This window comes from Arachis hypogaea, chromosome 4, assembly GCF_003086295.3.
Source record: "Arachis hypogaea cultivar Tifrunner chromosome 4, arahy.Tifrunner.gnm2.J5K5, whole genome shotgun sequence".
Classification (NCBI taxonomy): domain Eukaryota; kingdom Viridiplantae; phylum Streptophyta; class Magnoliopsida; order Fabales; family Fabaceae; genus Arachis; species Arachis hypogaea.
The window spans coordinates 4,847,537-4,864,773 of NC_092039.1; the positions used below are offsets into that span (position 1 = coordinate 4,847,537).

The window sequence follows — 17,237 nt, forward strand, 5'->3', positions numbered from 1 at the left end:
GTATTTCTCCTCCTCTTCCTCCTACTCCTCCTTCTTTCAAATTTGCGCACGTAGGTTCTTCTTCTACTTCTTCTTCTTCGCGCACGCAGATTCTTCTTCTTCTTTCGTTATAATCATCACCAACAACACCAACATTTTTCTCGGTTAAGTGGAGTTGCTCATTTTGATTCACTTGATTGTTAATGTAGTGTTTAGTTGAGTCCTTGTGCATGCAGAAATATTTTTCTTATTGATTGAATGCTTATCAAGTTTTATTCAGCACATGATTGGTGTTCGGTTTAGTGGTGTTGACTATTTCGGTTCACCTGATTGTTATGTGCTCAGTTGACTTCTTTTGCATGAAAAAATACTATTCTTGATGATTGAATGTTTATGACGTTTTATTCAGCACATGAATGTTGCTCGAGTCAATGGAGTTGCTCATTTTGATTTACTTGATTGTTAGTATGTTCAATTAAGTCCTTGTGTATGTAGAAATATTTTTCTTGATGATTAAATGTTTATGATGTTTTATTTAGCACATGAATGATGTTTGGTTCAGTGGAGTTGGCCATTTCGGTTCATTTCTGTTTTGCACAATTCAAAACTCTTCCTCCTCACCTTCTACTGCTTCTTAACCAGGGAGAGAAAGAATTAAAAGACAAAAAAATACAGCAGCAAAACAACAAAAGAATGAAGATAAGGAAAAAACATGTGAAGAAGAAGGAACACGAAAAAGAAGGAGGAGAATGAGGAGGAGGAGGAAGGCGAATCTCTGTTGCTATTTTCGTTCGTTTCTGATTGTTCCTTGCCAAATCTTCTCGCGATTCTTCTTCAGTATTGGTTTTTGCAAAGATCGTGACTGAAGTTTAAGTGATTTTGAGAGAGATTCGAAGAGAAGGAGCGGTTTCGTGTTTAGGAAGAAGTAACGTTTTTTCATAATGAGCACAAAGTAACGAAGGATTTTTGGGCGCGTGTTTTCACTCGTCATTAATGTGCGTGACTCTATTTGGGATTGGGCCAACTTGGTTACATGGATGTGTAGCACGTCCAATCTACTAAAGACAAAAAAGAAAAATAAATAAATAAACAAACTTAGATTTAATTGTCTTCACAGTTCACATAAGAAGATTAGTATAGCTTTGATGACAGAGATGGCAGCAACGATGATTGTGGCATAGGGAGGAGATTATGAGGATAAGAATAAAATAAAAATTAATCATTTAGATTAAAGAATAAAATCACGACGTTTAGAAATGTTATAAATAAAATTGCAAAAATAAAAAAAGATACACATAAAAGTAAAACTAATGTTAAGCCTTAACACTAAAAAGATCTTTATCTATTAAAAGAATAACTATTTTTTTTGTTTTTTCTCTAAATAGTTTTTGAGAGCCAAACTATCGACGTTGAAAAAAGATTCACGTAAGAGAATGATTTTCTAGACAAAAGCATAAAGAAAATTAAGATGAACAAGAAAGGACATGTGGAGGATCACATGGAGGAGGAGAAGACCCCTCAGAAAATGTAGGAGAACACTGTGGCATCAATACAAGATATGCAAGATGTTGATATGGTTGTAGAAACCGTTCTTCAACAACATCAAAAAGCTTCTTATAGATATAAGTTGATGAATGATGGTTTTGATAAACTAAACCCTGAGAAAATTCTTGAAATGGTAGCAGAAGAGTACTTTTCTGGGATGAGGTGATGGACCATAAGGAGGTTCTAAAGTTCCCTTCAATCCAAAGCCAAATATTAAAGTTACACTGGAAGAGTATGATGAGAACTGCAGGCCTTGGAAGCAATCTCTTAGGTAAAACTGTTGGGAAAGAAGCTCAACCTCCAAACTATGGAGAGGTGGGCCAATCAAAAGTGGACAAAGAATGGCATGATCAGAGTTATGGATTTGGAAGGTGGCTTTTTTATTCATTCTTCGGATCAGGAGAACTATAGATATGCGCTTTTTGAGAGACCATGGATGATTGCAGATCATTATCTGCTCATACAGCGATGGCGCCCTATTTTTCTTCCATAGGAGATTAAAATCCAGAAGGTAGCGGTTTGAGTGAGAATACCAAATCTTCCAATTAAGTTATACAATAAGTATTTTCTATGAAAGGTCGGAAAAAGTATTAAAACCATGCTCAAGGTGGATGACCACACTTCTATACACTCTAGAGGCAAGTTTGCACGAATTTGTGTGGAGGTTGATTTGAGAAAACAACTGGTACCGTCCATCTCAGCTCTAGGAGAGGATTTCTATTTGGTCTATGAAGGCCTCTACCAAATTTGCTTCAATTGTGGCCGATATGACCATTGGCTTAAAGGGTGTCCGAAAAAGGAAAATAAAGTGGCTGTTATTAGAGGAAGAAAGGAAATGGCGAATGAATAGAACCATCATAAAGGGGTGGCAGCATCCATCGTCTAGAACCAGCCAGAGTTTTGTGTTTAGGCAAACCAAAAAGGGAAAGAAGTTATTACGGAAGAAAATCAAGGAAAGAATCAGCATAATCTGACCATTGCAAATGCAAAAATAAATCAAACTTTAATAATTGGCATGGAAGATCAGGATTTTAGAGTTAATATGGAAGAGGGCCCATTTGGACTATGGATGATAGTCTAGAAGAATAAAAAAAGAAACAAGCATAATTCTAGAAAAGTGAATGGTGAGTGAAAAATCAGCACTAATGCTAACAGATTTGATGTGCTAATCAATGCAGAATCAAATGGAAAAGGAAAGAATCTTGAAAAGGAAACAAATCAACAAGATAAGTCAAAGGAGACAAGGATTACGGCTAAAGATAAACATTAGTATGCTAGAATAGCTAACATTATGAAAGGTCAAACATCTGGGGGTAAAGAAGAATCAAATGCCAAAATCTCAAACTGGAAAGCCTATTGATGTACCTAAGAAGAATAGTGCTAGTAAACCAAATATGGAGAAGAAGGAATCAGTTCAATAGGAGGGAGACTTAAATGAAACATAAACTCATGAAATCAAGAAAATAGCGAAAAAAGGGGAAAACATCATGAATATTGAGAGCAGTTCAGCAGGCTGTTGAATGGTATTCACAGAAGTTACCAACAAGAAAATTACCTTAACTTAAATGATTCTTTGGACCCCAAGTTTAGTGAGCTTATCGCAGTAATAGTGGAAGAAAAGAACAAAAGAAATGGCAAGGATAAACCTCTAGAATAAGAACTTACCCGTGAAAAAGATACTACCATGCTAGACAAGGAAAGTAGCCAATCTTCACATATTCCTAATGGAAGCGACATAGAAGAAGGGACTCCAACGCCTATAGAGACCTAATCCATTTATATGAATAGACTAGGAAGTTCTTACCCTTAGCTCATGATCTTTTATTATATTTATTTTAATTATGAATATTATTACATGGAATTGTAGAGGAGCTTCATCAAAAGAGCTTCAATCTATTATTAAAGATTTAACTAAAAAATAAAGAAGTTATTTTTGTATCATTCTTGATACTCATATTTCAGGTTCTAAAGTAGAATTAACTATGAAAAGGTTTGGTTTCAATGGCTGGTGTGTATTAACGAGGCAGATGGCTTCTCCGAAGGAATTTGGTGCTTGTGAAAAAAGGATGAATAGAATATTAAACCTCTCCATATACATAAGCAATTTATTCACCTTAAAGTGAAATGGAAGGATGAAGCTTGTTGGATCTTCACTGGTATTTATGGTGGTCCACAAGATAGTAAAAGAATGGAGCTCTGACAATGTTTGGAGAATATAGCTGGAAGCATAAACAGACCTTGGTAATGTTTGGAGAATATAGCTGGAAGCATAAACAGACCTTGGTATTATGGAGGAGATTTCAACTCTATTACCAATATTAATGAAACGAGGGGTTCTTCTAACCTTTCTCAAGATACAAATAATTTTATAAATTGTCTTAAAATTTTCAATTTACATGATTTAAATTTTTGTGGCCTTCCCTTTACTTGGCAAAGAGAGAATGTTGAAATACGTTTAGATCATTTTGTTGGTAACCTGAATTTTTCTGCTAGATTTTTAGATGTGGGTGTTAAAACTTACCTAGACTTAAGTCTGATCATTTACCTATTCTCCTTGGTTTTTTAGATGGCCGAAACCAAAGTTGGTCCTAAGCCTTTTAGATTTTTACCATCTTGGATCCTCCACCAGGATTATAATAATATGGTGAACCAAATTTGGGACAAAACAACAGTCTTTTACAAAATATCCAGAGCTTTACTAACAACGCTAGAATTTGAAATAAGGAAGTCTTCGGTCACATTTTCCAAAAAAAAGCAAAAAAATCTAAATAGAATGGAAGGCATTAATAACAAGTTGTCTTTCACTATAAACCTGTTTCTAGAAAAATTGCAAAGGAGCTCAGGAAGGAGTATGAAGCTATAAATGTTCATGAAGAGGTTTAATGGATTCAAATGTCTCTAAAAACTGAGCAAGGAGAATTGGTGGAAGATGTAGTTTTTCTGAAGAATTGGAAAATTACCTTATTTAAGAATCTCTACTCAGCAGACTCAAATGCCTCTGCTTTCCCTATCACTCGTTGTTTTGCAAAATTACTGGAAATAGATTACATGGATATTTCCAAAAGTGTTACAACTGAGGAGATTAAGGATGTAGTTTTCAGTTTGGAAAGTTGGAAAGCACCAGGCAGCGACGGTCTACTGACAAAATTCTACCAACATTCATGGAATATTGTAACAGACTCCATAATTGACTGGGTTAAGAAGATTTTTTAGGATCCGAATAACATTGTTAAGGTTAATAGAACTCTGGTTGCGATTATTCCTAAAATTCTCTCTCTTGAGAATTTTGGGCATTTCAGACCTATTAACATTTGCAATGTATGTTATAAATTTGTGACAAAAATTTTAGCTTCTCATTTGAGAAAGTACATGCCTACTCCTATCTCTAATAGACAAGCTAGCTTCGTACCTAGCAGGATTAGTGCAGACAATATCCTAGTAGCTCAAGCGGTAGTTCATATAATGAGGAACAAGAGTCATAGTAAAATAATGAGGACTATCAAAATTGATCTAGAAAAAGCCTATAACAGATTAGATTGGAATTTTATTATAGAAACTTTTGGAGGATACAGGCATCCCGGAGAATATTATTAACATCATAAAATATTATATCACAACCTCCACCATGAGCCTCCTCTGAAATGGCTCACCGTCAGACGTTTTCTTCTCTACTAGGGGCATCAGATAGGGAAACCTCCTTTCTTCTTATCTTTTTTATTTTATGAATTGAAAGATTATCTCAACTCATAAATAAATTAATAGAAGATAAAAAGTGGGAGCTTATTTCCCTCACACGACAGGGCCCTAAGATGTCTCATTTAATCTTTCCAAATGATATTGTTTTATTTGCTAAAGCTGACAAAGTACAGGTGAAACTAATAAAATTGTGTGTTTATTTCTCATTTTGTGACAGCTCTGGTCAAAGGATTAGCTTCAACAAATTGTGTGTTTATTTCTCAAAGAATGTAAATCACAGCATCAGAAACCAACTTAGTCAAGATCTAGGTATTTCTCTAACAGCTAACTTAGGGAAGTACTTAGGGGTTTGTCTCATCCATGAAAGGTGCAGCTAGCATCACTTCCAGCATATCATGATAGGATGCAATTGAAGCTCTCAATGCAAACTGGAAAAAAAAGATCCCTTTTCTTGGCAGGGAGATGCACTCTTCTTTAGTCCATCCTCTCGACTATTCCGAGTTACTGTATGCAATCTATGAAGATTTCAACTGTTATTTGTAATAAGATAGACAAAATTTATAGAGACTTCCTCTGAGATAGCAGTGAGGGGGAGAGAAAAATTCATCTAATGAACTAGGACAAATCTGTCAAACAAAAGAAAAAGGAGGCTTAGGTATTTGAAAAGCACGGGAGACAAACCATCTTTTTCTCATGAAGTTAGCTTGGGGGCTCAACCATAAGAGGCAATCACTTTGGGTGCAAATTATCAGGGTCAAGTATGATTGCGGAAAGGATATCATCCCAAAGGTTTATATGAAAGCAAGTAATTCAAATGCTTGGAGTGAAATTGTTAAAGTTTGGGATAATTTTAGTAGGAATATCATCTAGAGGATTGGTAATGGTCACAGGGTCTTGTTTTGGAGGGATCTTTGGGTGCCAGGAATAAGTAAGTTGGAAGACTTAGCTATACCACACCTGGATGAGGAAAGACTCAATGAGAACGTTGCTGCCTATGTCACAGAGCAAGAAAGCTAGGATTGGGACACTATTTGCCAATACCTTCCTGAAGAAATTATTGAACATTTGCATATTCTTAAAGCGCCGTATGCCTACATTGGAGAAGACACAGTGGGGTGGCTGCCTACCCCCATGCGGGGAATTTTCTATCAAGTCAGCCTATGAGACATAGTTTAATATATGTGGAGAAACTAACTATATTCACAAACAGGTATGGAAGATTAAAATTCCTCAGAGACTAAAAGCTTTCAGATGGCTCTTAAGTCATAAAGCTCTTTTAACAAATTTTAATAGAAGGAGAAGAGAGCTTCCAGAAGATGATAGATGTCCAAGGTGCAACAAGGAGGAGGAAACCATGCTCCATGTTTTGCAGGATTGCCCTTACGCTCGCAATACCTGGACCAGAATGGTAAATAGAGCCAATCAAACAAGATTCTTTAATCAGCCTTACCAAGAATGGTTAAATAATAATTTGTGCAATGGCTCTTACCACTAAAATGGTCAGTCTTGAACCATTATCTTCGTAACAGCTTGTAACACTCTTTGGAGACGTAGGAATGATCTTATTTTCCATAATCAAAATATGCAGTACAACTAGGTTCCTTTCTTAGTTACTAGACTTGCAGAGAACTATAATTCAATTTTATCAATTATTGAAAGGAATAGCAGAATTCTGAGACATACTAGAGACGAGCAAGTAGGTTGGAAACTGCTAGAGGAGAATTAGGTGAAGCTCAATATCGACGGCTCGGTTCTTCACCCGGAGTCTTGAGGAACTTTGAAGGAGACTACATCGTAGGGTTTAGCATGAATATTTGATGGTATAGCATCATGATGACAGAACTTTGGAACATATATGTGGGGATTAAGCTTGCTGTGGATTTGGGGATCACTAATCTAATGGTAAAATCGGACTCAACGTGTATTGTGGACCTCATAGAAAATCCCTCAATTGATCTCTATGTTTGCTCTTCACTCATTAGATCAATTAAGGAGATTATCACAAGGTTTGACATATTTAGAATCAGGCATATCTTCAGAGAGAAAAACTTTTGCGCAGATGCTCTTGCAAAGATGGTCGTGAGAAAAAGCCATAAATCACGGGTTATGTTCATTCCCTCCCCTGTTGGTACAACATCTTTTGGTAGACATTAGGGGAATGAAGTTCACACGGATAGTGACTTTGTAGCGCTTTTATTTCTTTGGGCCTTTGCCCCCTACTTATAAAAAAAATTCTTTATCTCAATTATTTATTATTCTTTTATTTCGAGTAGACCATAAATTTTCAAGTTTGATTACATTCCATTTAATATATGATAAAACGCATATTTTAGTATTTATTTTTGTTTAAATTAAATAAATATAAAATTTATAAAAATACATAAAATACAGCGTAATTACATAAATACACAATTAGCTACATCTCGGGTATTGAGGGGGTTTTCGAAAACTGCAGTCTTGGACCATTATCTTCATAACAGCTTGTAACACTCTTTGGAGATGTAGGAATGATCTGATTTTCAACAATCAAAATTTGCAGTACAACCAGGTTCCTTTCTTAGTTACTAGACTTGTAGAGAACTACAATTCAACTTTATCAATTATTGAAAGGAGTAGCAAAATTTTGAGACATACCAGAGACGAGCAAGTGGGTTAGGAACCGCCAAAGGAGAATTAGGTGAAGCTCAATATCGACGACTCGGTCCTTCACCCGGGTAGTCAAGGTTCTTGCAGTGAAGTCTTGAAGAACTCCGAAAGCGACTACATCACAGGGTTTAGCATGAATATTGGATGGTATATCATCACGATGGTAGAACTTTAAAACATATATGTAGGGGTTAAGCTTGCTGTGGATTTGGAGATCACTAATCTAATGGTAGAATCGGACTCAACATGTGTTGTGGACTTCATAGAAAAGTCCTCTATTGATCTCTATACTAGCTCTTTATTCATTAGATCAATTAAGGAGACTCTCACAAGGTTGGACAGATTCAGAATCAGGTATTTCTTTAGAGAGAAAATTTTTTGTACAAATGCTCTTGTAAAGATGGTCATGAGAAAGAATCATAAATCACGAGTTATGTTCATTCTCTCCCCTGTTGGTACAACATCTTTTGATAGACATTAGGACAATGAAGTTCACAAGGATAATGACTTTGTAGTGCTTTTGTTTCTTTGGGCCTTTGGCCCCTAATTATAAAAAAAATCTTTATCTCAATTATTTATTATTCTTTTATTTTCAATAGACCATAAATTTTTAAGTTTGATTATGTAGCGACCTTCCGTTTTAAAAATATATTTATAAATAAGTTATAATTTATTTTATAAAATTAGAATTCCTTATTTTTAAAAAAATTATTTTTATTATCAATAATTGAACTAATTTTATAATAATTTTAATTTAATCAAATTCATATTATTATTATTATTATTATTATTATTATTATTATATATAATTGCCGTAACTATTAAATTGCATTATAAGTTTATATATATTATATTCTTTGCATTACTCTTATTATTACAATTATTACGTTTATTATTATTATTATTACATGATAATCATTACTATTTCTAGTATTATTATTACTATTATTAATTATGAAGCATGGAAATCAAAGACAATTTTGATTTTACATTAAGTTACATATATATTAGTAATATCATTATACATTATATATATATATATATATATATATATATATATATATATATATATATATATATATCTCGTAAGCCATATATATTATAAAGAAAGCCAAGACGGCGTATTTAACACACATATATATATATATATATATATATATATATATATATATATATGATTAGCGTATGCGAGAGGGTAAAAGGAAAGAAAATGGCGAGAGAGAAGAGTGTGATCGACGTAAACTCTTCTAAACTTTTGGCTTCAATTTCTTGAAATTCGTAACTCCAATAAAAAATTTAATTTTGTAAGAGTATTCGTAACCTCCTCTTCTACACGTTGGCACCACTTTTGACCGGTAGAAATTGACGGTGACATAACTCCTCTACCCCTTGAGTTTGACCAACTGGAGTTTTAGGAGGCATAAACAATTCTGGACATTTTCTTCTTCGATAGCTGAGTCAGAAAGTTTCTCCGGAGCTTCGAATATTTTGATTCCGTACGAAGGTATGGTTTTGGTTTCTTGTAGTTAATGTTTAATGTCACGTGAAAGCTTAGGCTAAAAGACCTTAAGATATGAATGAATTGAATGTATAATTGATGGATTGTGTATATGGTATAAAATGTGTGGTTTAGCTATTGTTAATGATTTGCTGTTGAAGTTGGTTAGTTTGGAAAAAGATTTAATATTGGTATTAGTCTGATTTTGAAATAATTTGTTACTGGAAATGATTTGAATGAGTGAGAGGTGTTTGGTTTGATAGTTGGGACCCTTGAAGGATGGCAAAAATTCAAGTTTTAGAGGAAATACTGCCAGAACTTCTATAAGAATTGGAGTTTTGATTTGAGATATTATTATAAAAGGGAAAGAGATTATTATGTGGCTTGTGTATTTGAGACTATTTGTTGACCCTCTGTCACAAGATGTGACTGGGCACTTTAACTCCCCGGATTCCCCCATGCGCGCGCATATATATATATATATATATATATATATATATATATATATATATTTGAGCTTGGAGTTCGTCTCCATGGAATATTATATTATTGAGCTTGGAATTCGTCTCCATAGAATACTATATTATTGAGTTTGGAGTTCAACTCCATGGAATACTATATTATTGAGCTTGGATTTTAACTCCATGGAATACTATATTATTGAGTTTGGAGTGTGACTCCATGGAATATTATATTTGAGCTTGGAGTTTGACTCCATAGAATATTATTGAGCTTGGGGATGCGCGCACAGAGGGACTGTCCAACGGTTAACTACCAGGACATGTCGGGTTGGCTGTATAACCGACAGATGAGACTCATCAGTCATAGGACAGGCATACATCATATGCATTTGTTTGTTTGCTTGAGTATGCATCGTTTTGGTTTGCTTAACTGTTTAATCCTGCTTATCCGCTACTTGTTCTACTTGCTGTAAATGCTTCTCTATCTTTATTTTCCTTGCTTGAACTGTGTGTGTTTGTTTTTTGAGAAATCCCTCTTGACGAAGGTGTGAGGGAAGAGGGTTGTTCCACCAGTGATTCGGAGGATTGAAGGAGACAGAACGTGAAGTATTAGGTTAAAGTTAGTTTCAGAACTAGAATACCTTAGATACTTACCTAACTTTTGGTTTAGTTTATTTTCCTTAAGAATGATTCTGAGTGTCGGAGTTCTAGGAATGTCTCCGGTTTTTCCGGGACCTTTTATATTAACTATGCGGGCACCTTTACCATACAGAGAACCTCCTGTTCTCATTAGGGGTGGCAAAACGGGTCGAGCCCGCCGGGCCGATCCGCTAAACCTGCTAAAAAAGGCGAGTCGGGCTAGAATTTGGAGCCCGCCAAATTATAAAAACCCGCCAAACCCGCACTGCCAAATTGGCGGATTTTGGCGGGGCGGGGCGGGTCGGTCCGCCGGGCCGAAGTTTTTTTTTTATTAAATAAAAGTGTAGTTACTATTATAAAATTAATAATTATAGAATTTTTAAACACTTTTTTTTCATTTTTTTATTCTTCTTTTAGTTATTAACTTTATTTATTTTATTTTACAGTTTCGTATATATGCTCAAATTATGTGACTTATTTTTTAAAATAAAGATGATTTTATTGACAAATATTATTTTGAACAATTTTATTGAAGTTAAAAATTAAAAAAAATAGTAAAAAAATTATATTATAATTTGACTATTGTTTATTTTTTAATTATTATTTTTTAGTTAATTTTAATGAATTTTATTTTTCAAAAAAAAAAAGAGTCAAGCGGGCTAGCCCGCCAACCCGCCAATCCGCCATAAAGCGGGACGGGCTAGCATTTTGAACCCATTTTAGTTGGCGGGGCGGGCCGGTCCGCCCCGTTTATGAGGCGGGCCTAGGTGGGGCAGGGCGGGTTGGGGCAGGCCGGCCCGCTTTGCCACCCCTAGTTCTCATCCCATACTATGTTATTGTTTTTCAGATGCAGGTCGAGAGACACCTCGTTGAGCGTCTGGATATCCCCCTTTCAAGCGAAGAACTACTTTTTTTGACTGTCATATTTTATTTTTGGGCTATGAATACATGTTTATAGAATCTCCACATGTACATTTTGTGGTCAACTTAGAGATACAGGGGTTTATTTTGTGGTTTGAGTTTTATTTTGGGTTGTATATATATATATAATTGTATACTCTGGCCGGCCTTAGCTTCGCAGGTCGAGTCTGGAGCTTACTATCTAAGTTTTGGAACTATGATATGTATATATGTTTTCAGCTTCCTTATGATTTTTTCTGTCTGTTTTACAAATATCCATGCGAGTGTGACTCGATTTTCTGTTTATCGTTTTTGATCAGCTTATCTTTCAAGGCTCTTAGATATGATTTCATCCAACTATATTTATGTACATATCCTTTTTTTAGAGGTCGTAATACCTTGCCACCTCTGCTTTACGACTTAAGCGTAAGGCTCTGTGTGGTAGGGTGTTATAGATTACATTCCATTTAATACATGATAAAACACACATTTTAGGGTTTATTTTTGTTTAAATTAAATAAATATAAAATTTGCAAAAATACATAAAATACCGTGTAATTACATAAATACATAGGCTATATCTCAGGTACTGAGGGGTTTTCGAAAACTGAACACATCTCGAGTACTGAGACTCCATTTTGTATTAGAAGAGTTAAATGGAGTCTTAGTACCCGAGATACATGCAAAAATAGAATATGAGCTTAGTATTCCGAGATATGTACAATGTGCAAATTGATGATGATGACTCAGTACTCGAGATATGGTCATCTATTTTAGTTCAAATAATTTTAAAATTTAAAATTATAAAAATATTTCATTTAAAATTTAGATGATTATAATTTAAATTAATAATTTAATTTAATTCAATAAAAACAAATATACTTGTATTGTTGCACTAGTTATTTATGAGTACTGCAAAATTAATTTTAACAAAACGACATTATTAAATTAAGTCATGAGCGTATAAAAATAAATTGACTAAATTCTACGTGCATACTTAATCTAATAACGCCATCTTCTATGTTAATATGGTAAGATAGTATCTTTACAATATAAAATTAATCTAATAATATCACACAATAACATATAGGATACAATAATTTTATTAAATATAATACTTTTTAAAAATAATCATAAATAATTTAATTAATAATTTAATTTACTTCAATAAAAACAAATATACATATTCATTATTTATAAAAAAGACTTTATTTTTTATAAAAAAATTAATTTTTAATTTATTTATTATTTATTATTAATTAAATAATACTATCAAAACCTAAAAAAAAACAACAAAATACGAAAATTTATATACTAAAAATTTTTTTGAAAACAGTCCATCTCTCCATCATTTGTATGAAGAAACACCGATCAATTATTATAAATATTACAAAGACATTACTAACAAATATTCTTTTGAATATATTTTTTTAGAAAAATATTAAAAATAGTCTAACTTTCCATTATTTGAATATATTTTTTTTAAAAAATAAATATTTTTAAAATTTTAAAAGTACTCTCAAAATACTTGAATGTAACAGTGGGATAAGAAACATCCATGACGATTTCACATAATCCAAGACGAGCACGTATACCTCTTTTCATTCGTATGTACCCTTCTACATAATCCAAGACTAGCACATATACCTCTTTTCATTCGTATGTACCCTCTTTCATCTCATTCAATGCTTCATGAGTTCTTAACAATCCAATCATCGATACCAATTTCATCATTTGTACCATAACCAACCACCGTAACACCATGATCAAGCTCATATCCACATGTTCTAAAAAACACGACTGGAATAAAAGATTACCATATATCTCGGATACTGAGCCACCAATTTGCGATCACGCATTGTGCATATCTCGAGTATTGAACTCATATTCTATTTTTGTATCTATTTCGGTACTGAGATCCTATTTAACTCTTCTCTTCTGACATAAATTGGAATATCAGTACTTGAGGTGTGTTCAATTTTTAGAACCTCTATCAATACTCGAAATATGGCCAATTATATATTTATGTAATTATGATGTATTTTATGTATTTTTATAAATTTTATATTTATTTAATTTAAATAAAAAAATCTCATATTTTATCGGTAATTGCAGTTGAGGTAGAAAAAAATTAATTAAAGGGGACACAATGCCCCCTCCTTTATCACTATGCACACATGTTTCTTATTATTATATGTGACAAAAGATAATTATATAGTAACTTTAAACAAATTTTATTTTTATTTTTATCTTTTAAACATGAATTCATATGGATACTAAACTTGATATATTACTTGTGTTATATTTTTTTTCTCTTGTTCATTTAAATTGAGAAAGAATTTTGTACTAATGACTAATTTATTATTTTTTTGCATCATAAATTATATCTAAAAACTGATACTTGATACGTGATTGTTATTAATATATTTGTAAAAGCATATATTTTAAGTTTTAACTTTTAATTTTGATTTTATTTTTATAATTTTATATTTTTATTTAATTATGATCGGACCAACTGGGTGAGTCAACGACTCACCGGTTAACCCAATGACCCAGTAACCCCGTTGTATGACCGATTTAATTATCGGTTCGGTTATGATATTTAAAAGGTTAATAGTCAAATTCGTCCTTGAAGGATCACCCATTCTTCAAATTAGTCCACAAATGATTTTTTTAGTCATATTAGTCCTTGAAAGATAAAATATAAGTCAAATTGATCCTTCCATTAGTTAGATGATGACGTGTCACATTAAGTGCCACGTGTCACCAAATGATTGGTTGACGTGCCAGGTCAGTGACACCTATCATGCCACGTGTCACTTGGCATCGCTGCAATTCACATGGCGGGACCAACGATCCCTTGGTTCTAAATGTCTCAGCGCACAACTCAGTTTCATTCATGGATTCAACTGAAGAGAGCTCTGGAGCTGGAATTTGGGCCTTCTCTCTTTGAATCACTCAGGAAACTCTTATTCAAATTACAACACACGACCATAGTAGATGAGTACTATGCTGAGTTGTTTCTCTGGCCAATCATACTAGTATAGAGCCACCTGAGGCTTTGCGAAATTGTTTCATTAGTGGATTACAACAGGAGATTCGCCGTGAGGTTAAGGCTCAGTTCCCGCCATCATTGATGCACGCACTCACCTTAGTCCGCCTCTACGAGGATAAGTTTGCTAGAGTGCCGAGAGCCACTATGGGACCTGCCAACCATCGCGCATCCACTGCAACTCCAAATTTGGCCCTGCCTCGGGCTCCAGCGCATAGTGCCTTGTCACCCCTGTTACCATCTTCGCCGTAGCATCTAGTACAACTACCTACCAAATCCCCTATTCGTCGTCTAAGTCCCACAGAGATGCAGAGTAGGCATGACAAAAGGTTATATTACTGGTGAGATGAAAGGTTTTTGGCTTTTTATTGTTGCTCAAATCGACAGTTCATGATTTTGCAATTGGAGCAAGATGAGGATCCTCCAGCTGCGAACGTGCTAGTAGAGGTTCCAACTTCCGATGATACTATGGCACAGTTGGAACAACAAGTATTGGAGCATCACCTTTCTTATAATGCTATGCATGGTACTATTGGCCCTGCTACTATTAGAATGATAGTTTCGATTAATGGAATGCCGATTCAAGTGCTTTTAGATGGGGGAAGTTCTAATAGCTTTATTCAACCCCAAATAGCAAACTTTCTAAACCTTGCTGTCAAACCTGCTTCAAAGTTTAAGGTGATCGTGGGTAACTTTGACGTCATGACACTGGAGGGGCGAATCCCTTCCTTAGAGGTGGATTTTCGCGGCTCTACTATGATTGTTATTGATGTATATGTCCTTAATGTTGATGGGGGTGATCTAGTATTGGGCACTACATGGTTGAAGCGTCTTTGAGCTCACATAGTTGACTATGACACGGGCTTCATTAAGTTTTTGCATGAAGGGAAGTTTCTCACAGTTTCTTGTGACAAAAATCCCACACTTATGCAAGCACAATATCATCACATTAGACGATTTGTGAATACTAATGCTATAGCAAAATGCTTTACATTGCAGGTCCAATATGCTAATCAAGAGGAGAGAGGTGGCTTGAAATTGCCTAGTGACATGCAACTTGACTTTGCAGCCTTACTATGTTCACATGTTGCTGTATTTGATACACCTTCGAACCTACCTCCTCCAAGATCCCATGATCATGCCATTTCATTAGTTAAGGATGCTGAACCTGTCAAGGCAAGACCCTATAGATATCCCCACAATTAAAAGGCACAAATTGAATTTATGGTGCAGGATATGTTGAAGGAAGGCATTATACATCATAGCAAGAGTCCATTTTTGTCTCCTATTCTTTTGGTGAAAAAGAAAGATGGATCATGATAGTTTTGTACCGATTATCGCGCCTTAAACAGCATCACAATTAAGGATAGCTTCTCTATCCCAATAGTAGATGAATTATTCGACGAATTGTTCAAAGCAACTGTGTTTTCGAAACTGGATTTGCATTATGGATATCATCAAATTCTGGTTAAACCAGAAGATCGCTTTAAGACGGCTTTCAAAACCCACCAAGGCCTCTACGAATGTTTGGTCATGCCCTTCGGTCTAACAAACGCTTCGGCTACATTTCAAAATGTTTTTTGTCCTTACTTGAGGAAATTTGTGCTGGTTTTCTTCGATGATATTTTAATCTATAGCTCAATATGGGAGGCTCATTTACATCATTTAAAGTTGGTGTTGCAGCTTTTTTAGAAAGAATGCTTGTTTGCAAAATTCTCAAAATGTCTTTTTGGAGTGTCTACGATGGATTACTTGGGTCACACAATCTCAGGGGATGGAGTTCACATGGACCTGGATAGGGTTCATGGAGTCAAGGAGTGGCCAACACCTTTTAATCCTAAACAACTTCGAGGATTTTCGGGATTGACTGGATATTATCGACGGTTTATTCAGGAATATGCTTTTTTAGTAGCCCCTTTAACTGATTTACTAAAGAAAGATGCATTTGAATGGACTTCTCTTACAGCTCAAGCCTTTGAGAAACTCAAAGTGGCTATCTCTTCAAGACCTATTTTGGCGTTGCCAAACTTTGATCTATCCTTTGAACTAGAAACTGATGCTTCGGGTATGGGAATAGGTGTAGCACTCTCACAAGGCAAACACCCCGTTATTTTTTTCTCCAAGAAGCTATCCCCATTGATGAAAAGGCAGTCATCATATGTCAGGGAGTTTTATCCAATTATTGAAGCCGTGGCAAAATTTTGCCACTATTTGCTTGGTAAGAAATTTGTGATCCAAACTGACCAGAGGAGTCTCAAGTCCTTGCTAGAACAAGATCTGCATACACTTGAGCAACACAAGTGGCTCCATAAGGGGTTTTGATTTTGAAATTCAGTATAAACCAGGTCTAGAGAATATCCTTGTTGACACTCTTTCACGTTGCTATTTTGATGTTTGGTTTACATATAAGTCTAATTGGTTGAAGATTTTAAAGCAAAAGGTTGAAGTAGCTGCAACACTACAAGAGATTCTACAACAATGCCATACTAATTCCCTGAAGAATCATAATTATTCTTTGAAGAATGGAGTGCTTCTTTGGCATAACCGGGTAGTGGTGTCTGCTAACAGCAATTTAATTCAAGTAATTCTCAAGGAATATCATGACGGTGCACTAGGAGGTCATGCTGGGATAGCTCAGACAATTGAATGCATTTGTTCCTCCTTTTATTGGCCAAATATGCAGTGCGATATATGCCACTATGTTCTCTCCTGCTCCATTTGTCAGCAAGCTAAAGTGGATACCAAGTTGCCAGTTGGGTTGCCACAACCACTACCAATTCCATCACAAGTTTGGGAGGATATAGCCATGGACTTTATTGTG

The 17,237-nt window shown here is 34.7% G+C and overlaps 2 long non-coding RNA genes across 2 annotated transcripts; both read right to left on the minus strand.

Moving 5' to 3' along the window:
- Nucleotides 1-5,394: 5,394 nt before the first annotated feature.
- On the minus strand, nucleotides 5,395-7,409 carry LOC112795915 (uncharacterized). Its single transcript, XR_003198995.3, has 2 exons — nucleotides 6,710-7,409; nucleotides 5,395-6,615 (listed from the first exon to the last, which is right to left on the minus strand). It is a non-coding gene; the product is annotated as an uncharacterized lncRNA (long non-coding RNA).
- Nucleotides 7,410-7,501: 92 nt separating this feature from the next.
- LOC140183976 (uncharacterized) lies at nucleotides 7,502-8,384 on the minus strand. The gene is made up of 2 exons (XR_011880575.1): nucleotides 7,855-8,384; nucleotides 7,502-7,732 (listed from the first exon to the last, which is right to left on the minus strand). It is a non-coding gene; the product is annotated as an uncharacterized lncRNA (long non-coding RNA).
- Nucleotides 8,385-17,237: the final 8,853 nt, after the last annotated feature.